This window comes from Miscanthus floridulus, chromosome 1 (assembly GCF_019320115.1).
Source record: "Miscanthus floridulus cultivar M001 chromosome 1, ASM1932011v1, whole genome shotgun sequence".
NCBI classification, from domain to species: Eukaryota; Viridiplantae; Streptophyta; class Magnoliopsida; order Poales; family Poaceae; genus Miscanthus; species Miscanthus floridulus.
Genome location: NC_089580.1, coordinates 35,858,371 through 35,865,936, shown reverse-complemented (window position 1 = coordinate 35,865,936; position 7,566 = coordinate 35,858,371). Strand labels below are relative to the sequence as shown.

At 48.3% G+C, this 7,566-nt stretch overlaps 1 pseudogene; it reads left to right on the top strand.

Annotated features, from left to right (window-relative positions):
- The first annotated feature begins 1,003 nt into the window (after window positions 1–1,003).
- On the top strand, window positions 1,004–4,557 carry LOC136454635 (uncharacterized protein C1F12.10c-like; annotated as a pseudogene).
- The last annotated feature ends 3,009 nt before the right edge of the window (window positions 4,558–7,566 follow it).

The window sequence follows — 7,566 nt, the reverse complement described above, 5'->3', positions numbered from 1 at the left end:
CATCTGCTTAGGGTCAGGCGAGGCAGAGACCCCTTCCGGGGTTGGGCGAGTCAGAGGACTCGCTCTGAGGGTCAGCTAGGACGGGGTCTTCCCCCGTGGGGTCGGATGGGCTGTGCCATCACCTGTGACCACTGGCTGAGGTCTGGGTCATTTTACTCGTCGATCCCTCTGGCTTAGTCCTCGTGTGGTTCTTCCCCTGGCAGGTTGTCTTAAGAAAACCGCCTCTAAAAATTACTTATTTTTACAATCGCTGGCATAGTAGCGGTTTTTTAAACCATTTCTGAAGATCATTTTTTACCACGACTAAAAAGCTTTTGTGTACTAGTGTGTTGGATTAACATATGGATTGTGGCTGGCCGATTTTATAGACCTTGTGCTTTACTGTAACTTAGTTAACCATGTGTGTGCTATCTGTTTCCAAACACTAATTAATCACTAGAAATCTTAAACGTGTGGATGCTTAAAGAATTTACAAATCAGTGATATAGTTTCATTGATATATGTTCATTTCTAGAAACAGTAACTATGGAAATATGTCAAGGGGAGAAGATAAGAACACAGAAAACATACTGAATTAAGTCCTGCAGAATTGGAGGAATTTGTTGTTCTCTCTATGGAAATGCCTGTCTTGACATTATTCTCTATACGCATCAAAACAACTGCTCTTTTTTGTTTTTTTAAATCTTAGACTCTTAGTGCATCTTTGTTGGTACTCACTTCATTACCCTTTTCTTTAGGTTGTTCGTTTTTAAAGTCATGGATATCTCTGAAGCGCTTTATACATATAACCTTAATTGCATGATGACTTGTCCATTCGATACTATAGTGACTTAAGCTCTTATATTAAATATGTATTGTCTAGTTCTCCCTCAGCCCTTTGTATATGTTGAACTATTGACTTAGAAACATAGGTTGTGTGTTTATGTTTGCTTGCTTCTATTTACTTTCCGGTATGGATTGTAAGAACTTTTGTGCTATATCTGTTCACTAGGTTGGTTCTGCAGAAAATGATGGTCAATTAGGATCTCCTAAAGCCATTCCTATGGAAAGCATGATCCTTGAGGATTTTTTTGTTGATATTGCACATACTGCAAAGATTAACAAAGTGAAACCTAATGATTCAGATAATATATGTCTGGCAGCAGCATCAGTGCATTAACAAAAGACTATAACATTAAAGGACCAGTTACACAAGCATTTATTGAAGCAGAATCAAATGTGCTATATCAGGTAAAACCTTCATTAAAGAAACTTGTAGCTCAAGCAAATGTTTCTTTTGAGAAGGGCTATAGCCAAATGGATTGGCTAAAGCTGAGACATACACAACCTGATCTATCAGGTAAGTCGTCACAGAATTTCGTTGGTACTTTTTGAACTCTGATTATCTTTGGTCGTTGGCATATCTAGTTATTAGTGTTGTGGCTTGACGCTGCTGCATAATTAATGCCTCTATGAGGCCCTATTGTGGGGTCTGGGAATGACAGTTAAGGGGCTGTAACCATTCTGTTTTACATCAATTCAAGTTAATGTGTTTTTTATGCATATACTTTTGTCAAAGAGAAAGGTCCTATATTTTGTGTTGATTTTGGTCCTTAGAGATTCCATCAACATAGAACATAACATCGCCAACTTGAGAGTACCCTTTTAGTTGAGATCTATCATCTTTTAATTTGTTAGTTTCCCTGGATAAATTGCCTTATAAATGTGGCCTTTATGCTTGTTGTTTGTTGTGTGATTTAGAGTCTTCTGAATTTTGACTTGAATGGCTGATGGCTCTACTAGGATACTAGCACCACATTTATGCTTTCAGTCATATGTTTAAAATATGTGGCATGATAAGTTCCACTGGGTTCATAAAGGGTCTAAGGCTGTCGTTGCGCTCAAGGGAACAATGATATCTCATAGTGACAAGGTTTTGATGAAAAAGCCAATTAAATGTGTTTTTATTTTGTAATGTTCTTAGCATGCATAAAAATGTTCAGGCTTAGCTCTGTTGTCTTCAAAAAATTGTTTTAGACAAGTTGGTTGAATATTTTTCCTGTGTGAACAGATATTAGTGGTAGAAATAGCTTCGTGAATGTGTAGTTAGTAGAAGCTTTCAAAGGTTAGTTAGATCGTGATTTAAAATTATGTGGACATATGAGTATAAAAAAGGAACTAGACCAAACTAGGAGAAACTAGGTGGAGCTTTACATGAAGAAGAAAATAGACACCCAAATTCACCTCAACGAGGCCTTCCAAGGACCTCTAAACCGACTGAGCTAGCTCCTTCCAAGGACCTCTAAGTATCACTGAGATTGGCTGGAATTATATGCTTGTCATATATCTGATTTCATGTTTTCTCATTTTTATTTCCTGTTGACACCCCCTCCCCTCAATTGATTATACCAACAAATGATGAAACAATGCTGGTTTCCTTGCCTTTATAGGGCTTGAGGGTCAGTCAAGGTCAATTTCTTTGAAAGAAGTCAAAGCAGCATAAAAGTGGAGAAAGTATTTGGATAATTCTTAAAGGTGGTGTGTACAATATTGCTCCATACATGAAATTTCATCCTGGAGGTAATCATAAGTTTGTGTTCATGCAGAGTCATTCTGTTGCCTTCTGTGTGTCGGTGTTCTCCTTTGAATTTGCTTACAGTGCCATGCTGTTGTTTTAGTTCTCTCTTCCTCGGTTTGTAAGCTTTGTAGGCATCCTCTTCTCTTGATGGATTTGGCAGGTCTCCTGACTTTTTAAAATATATATATATATATATATATATATATATTTTAACCTACATCATATATTTGATCATGTTTGCAGGAGTTGATATGCTTATGAAAGCCGTTGGAAAGGACTGCACTGCTTTGTTCAGTCTCCTTTTATTATTATTATTTTGCAATGTAACAGAATTATCATGGTGCTTTGTTGCTTGTTGTAGACTCACCCTAGAACACCATTATTTTCATGCAAGTTGGTGTGGTACCAAACTTCACTCCACACTGATCAAATGATCATTAGCACACTTTTTTGGCTTTGATCTGTCATCTCTAGTTATTGACCTGTTAATGACCCTGATTATGTAGTAGTGTGTAATTAGATTGTGCGTGAGTACATAATTCCTGATGGCTCCTTGACTTCGCCATAGATCAATACCATGCCTGGGTGAATTGCAAAATTCCTCTTGGAGAAGTGCTATATCGGATCACTTGCTCCTCACGAGTGCATGTACACAATTCAGGACACAATGGCACCCGATCTTTTATGCACTTTGAGTCCTAATGATTATACACATTGGTTTATGAATCGGTGAATGTAAATGTTCTATTGCATCACAATGGAAATATTATGATTAATTTTGTATCGAAGTGGAAGAATAAATTTAGTGACCATTCTTGTATAGTACAATTCTAGTATCGTAGGTCCTGGAGATAAACTGCAACTGCTGATGAAATACATGCCACAGCCACAAATAGTCCGATTGAGGCCTAACCTTCATTCCTGTTTACCCCTAGGTTATTGGCGCATGCATGTTTATAAAGGAAACATATGTTTTTTATACGCCTGAGTTAAGAACTCCTTTTTAGCATTGCAACATGCATATTATTTAGCAAATGCTATTACTGTGATGGACTACTATGACTTGATACAACCATCATTCACTAAGTTCAGCACCTATGTATGCATTTTTTTTCTTTGACAAAAATGAACCGATAAGAGCGCGCGAACTACGTTTGAGAACAGAAGCATAAAGTTTTGGAGTAGGTTGTGGGAAATTTCAGAATGATCAATACAATAACTATTGTGCAAAGCGAGAACGGCGCTTGGCAAAACATCCTTGATGGGTTAAGAATTTGCTTTAGCTTTTATTTATGGTTAGACGTTTGAAGAAATTCTATTCCTTTTTTTAACAAGAATGGAGATATATAAACAGTATGGATATTTTTTTACCAGCCCAAGACCGAAATATGGATCTATTCTCATAGTAATTTTAGATAGTGACTGTCATGTACGGCCAGACCTACACTAGGCGGCGCCAGACCCGCGACATCAGACGTGCGGCAGTGCACGCCCAGCGCGCCGCGGACGCGGCCCAGGAGGCGGCTGAGCCATCGAGTGGCTAGTTTAGGCAACAGTTGTTAGTATCCCTATGATTAAGGAGGGATTAGTTGCTATTTTTATTCCATCAAGGATTATATATCCTCCTGTAACCGGCACTTTGGAAGGGGGAGAAAAGAATTATCAACCAATCCATCTCCTATCTCTCGATTCTCAAGCCTAGGTCGCTAAGGGGTAAAACCTCGCCCTAGAAGACGGACCGCGACTACGATCTCTGTAGTCAAGGGCCGGCTACCCTAGGGCTTGAAGCCCTTGACAACCTGGTATCACGATCTCGGCGATCCTCTTCTTCCCGCGCTAGCTCGCCACCCCCACCACCAGCTGCCGACCCACCCACCCCACCTCCAGCCGCCGCGCCGCCGCTCCAGCAGCAGTCGCCCACGTCCTCCTACACCAGCAGCATGGGCGACGATCTGAAGACCACCATTGAGTCACTCGCGAAGGCAGTCCAGAACCTGTAGGCCACCGTAGAGGCCAACACGCAGGCGATCATGGCCCTCTCCACCGATCGCTCGTCATCCTCGGGCTCCAAGCAAGCCGAGGGCGGCCCCCCCGTCGATCGGCCCCCGAAATTCTAGAAGATGGATTTCCCAAGGTACGATGGCAAGTCCGATCCGCTGATCTTCCTTAACCGTTGCGAATCGTACTTCCATCAACAACAGATCATGGAGGAGGAGAAAGTCTGGATGGCCTCCTACAACCTGCAGGACGGGGCTCAGATGTGGTACATCCAAGTCCAAACGGATGAGGGTACTCCATCGTGGCGCCATTCTAAGGAGCTCATCAATCTCCGCTACGGGCCGCCCCTATGATCGGCGCCCCTCTTTGAGCTCGCCGACTGCTGCTGCACCAGCACCATCGCCGACTACCAGGACCGGTTCTAGGCGCTTCTTCCTCAGGCTAGCCCCCTCGACGAGGCGCAGCGCGTCTAGCTCTTCACCGGCGGCCTGCTGCCCCCGCTCAGCCTCGATGTGCAGGTGCACAACGCGTAGTCCCTAGTGGCCACAATGAGCCTGGCCCGTCAGCTGGAACTGTAGGAGTAGTATATGGTGGTCCCAGCCGCCGCAGGTCGTGCGGGCGCTCGGCCCCTGCTCCTAGCTCCAGCGCCGCCGGCCAACAAGGGGGTCGCCCCCACGCCGGTTGCCATTGAGGGCCGCCCATCGATCAAGAGGCTCACGTCAGTGAAACAAGAGGAACATCGTCGCCTCGGCCTCTGCTACAACTGCGACGAAAAGTTCACCCAGGGTCATAACCGGGTCTACAAGCGGCTCTTCTTCCTGGATGGCACGGTGGAGGACGATGACACAGAGGCCACCGAGGACGTGAGCGTTGAGGAGACACCCGCTTTCTCCCTCTAGGCCATCGCCGGTGTCTGCCTCAGCGACACCATGTAGGTCCACGTCCAGCTGGGCCCTACTCGCCTTGTCGTGCTTCTGGACTCAGGGTCCACACACAACTTCATCTTAGAAGACGCAGCGTAGCTCACGGGCCTTCCCCTACAGCTCCAACCATGCTTCACCGCCACGGTGGCGAATGATGAGCACGTCTCGTGCGTGGGCGTCACCCGCGACACGACGTTCTCCATCCATGGCACGCTGTTCCATGCCGACCTCTACGTCATGCCCCTCGTCGGCTTCGACATGGTCTTGGGGACTCAGTGGCTAGCGACGCTAGGACCCATTGTCTGGGATTTCAGCACCCGCACCGTCTCTTTCTAGTTCGAGGGCAGCGAGCTACGCTGGCGTGGGCTGGCAGGGCCGCACATGGCCAGTGCCCACGTGACCATGGCCACGACGTCGCTGCTGGATGAGCTGCTCGAGGGCTTTTCCAACCTCTTCACCGAGCCGAGTGGCCCGCCTCCTCCTCGGAGTCACGACCACCACATCGTCCTCCAGCCAGGGTCACAACCGGTGGTCGTGCGTCCCTACCGCTACCCGGCCACGCACAAGGATGAGCTGGAGCGGCAGTGTGCTACCATGCTGCAGCAAGGGCTCATTCGGCGGAGCTCGTCGGCATTCTCGTCCCTGGTCCTCCTCGTCAAGAAGGCAGATGGCTCATGGCACTTCTACATCGACTATCGTGCCCTGAACGCCATCACGGTCAAGGACGCCTTCCCGATCCCGGTGGTCGATGAGCTGCTCGACGAACTACGTGGCGCCAAGTTCTTCACTAAGCTCGACCTTCGCTCCGGCTATCACCAAGTCCGGATGGTGGCTGAGGACATCGCCAAGATGACTTTCCGTACACACGACGGGTTGTATGAGTTCTTGGTGATGCCATTTGGGCTTTGCAACGCCCCGGCAACCTTCCAGGCGCTGATGAACGACGTCCTGTGCGCCTTCCTCCGCCAGTTCATTCTCGTATTTTTTGACGACATTCTAATCTATAGTGCATCATGGGCGGATCACCTTTGCCACCTCCAGGCCGTCCTCTCCATCCTGCGCCACCACAGCCTCATCGTCAAGCGCTCAAAGTGTGCGTTCGGCGTCACCTCCATCGCCTACCTTGGCCACATCATCTCCGACATCGGCGTTGCCATGGATCCTGCTAAGGTGCAGGCAGTCCATGATTGGCCCCAGCCCCGCTCGGCGCGTGCGGTGCGTGGCTTCCTGGGCCTTGCGGGCTACTACCGCAAGTTCGTCCACAACTACGGCGCGATCGCGGCACCTCTTACGGCGCTCCTAAAGAAGGAGGGCTTCGTATGGTCTGAGGAGGCCACCACGACGTTCACAGCCCTCAAGACCGTCGTGACATCAGCGCCAGTCTTGGCGTTGCCCAACTTCGGCCAGCCATTCATCGTTGAGTGCGACGCGTCGACCCACGGCTTCGAGGCGGTGCTCATCTAGGAGAAGCACCCCATCGCCTACTTCAGTCGGCCGGTTGCTCCTCGCCACCGCTCCCTCGCTGCCTATGAACAAGAGCTGATCGGTCTTGTCCACGCCATCCGCCATTGGCGCCCTTACCTCTGGGGACGTCGCTTCACGGTGTGGACCGATCACTACAGCTTGAAGTACTTGCTGGACCAGCGGCTTGCCACGATCCCACAGCATCACTGGGTCAGGAAGCTCCTGGGGTTCGACTTCGTCGTTGAGTACAAGCCGGGCGCCCAGAACACGGTCGCCGATGCTCTGTCTCGCCGTGACACCGAGGACAGCATGGGCACAGTACTGGCACTATCGGCACCACGCTTTGACTTCATCGCCCGCCTGCGTCAAGCATAGACCGGGGACCCTGCCCTCGTTGCCCTACGGGATGAGATTATCGCAGGCACCCGTGCGGCGCCCTGGGCCATCCACGACGGCCTTGTGACCTACGATGGCCGCCTCTACATCGCCTCATCATCGCCACTGCTCCTAGAGATCGTCGCTGCGGTCCATGAGGACGGACATGAGGGCGTCCAGCGCACGCTCCATCAACTCCACCGTGATTTCCACTTCCCCAGCATGCGCCAGCACGTTCAGGACTTCGTC